The following is an 878-nucleotide window of genomic DNA, read 5'->3' on the forward strand; positions in this document are numbered from 1 at the left end:
AAGCTTTTTGTCGCGTTTCGAGCTTGAAACAAAATCAAAACAGCTTAGAAAAGACGCACTCGGCGAAATTTCACACAGCCCTACTACCTACATTAGCAGCAATTGGATTGCTGATGAAAGCATAACATGCCAAGCCGAATGAAATAAGCAAGCTCCCCTCAGTGAGGAGGAATTGTTTGGCACTGCCAAATGATCCATTAATATTTTTCCAGAATTAGCAGGCAAAATATATATCTGCCATTAGAAAACAGGACACTGAAACAATTTCCCTCTCCTCCTTCCACCCTAGCAAGTAGACAGTAGCAAGTCCCAGACAACAGCATGCAGATGATGCAAAACCCCTTTGCTAAAGTAGTTTAAAAAATTTAAAAAGTCAATAATTTAATACATCTGGAAACTCGAAGAGCCAAACCCATATGCTACAAAATGGGACAAATTTAGTCTTTACAGCACTGACCCAACTGACCCTTAGGCACTATCTACAATGAATATTAAATCACTATTTGAAATAGGAATATCATAACTGGGGATCTGGGCTTTCCATTCCCATGGAAATATGGTAACTACCCCCCCAAACAGATTTTCCCTTTTCACAGAGAAACCCCCCCCCACAGATTTTTCATTTTAACAGATATCCGTGGATTTTCCACTTTTGCAGAGAGCTAACTGAAGTCTTGCAGAGTTCCAGCCTGCAAGAGCTTCTGGCAAAAAGGGCAACAAATCCTAAGCCCTGTTCTGAGGGGGCGGGAGTGGGACCTGAGACTCTCAGTCAACCAGGGCTTGATTCAGGCTCACTTTCCCTCCTGGAGCCTTTGAAGTAAGTGGGCTTGCAGGGGGATTGCACCCCCTCCAGCAGGGCTGGGCAGGGGTGGGGAGCT

Source organism: Gavialis gangeticus, unplaced genomic scaffold, assembly GCF_001723915.1.
Source record: "Gavialis gangeticus isolate Ggan-Ray unplaced genomic scaffold, GavGan_comp1, whole genome shotgun sequence".
Classification (NCBI taxonomy): Eukaryota; Metazoa; Chordata; order Crocodylia; family Gavialidae; genus Gavialis; species Gavialis gangeticus.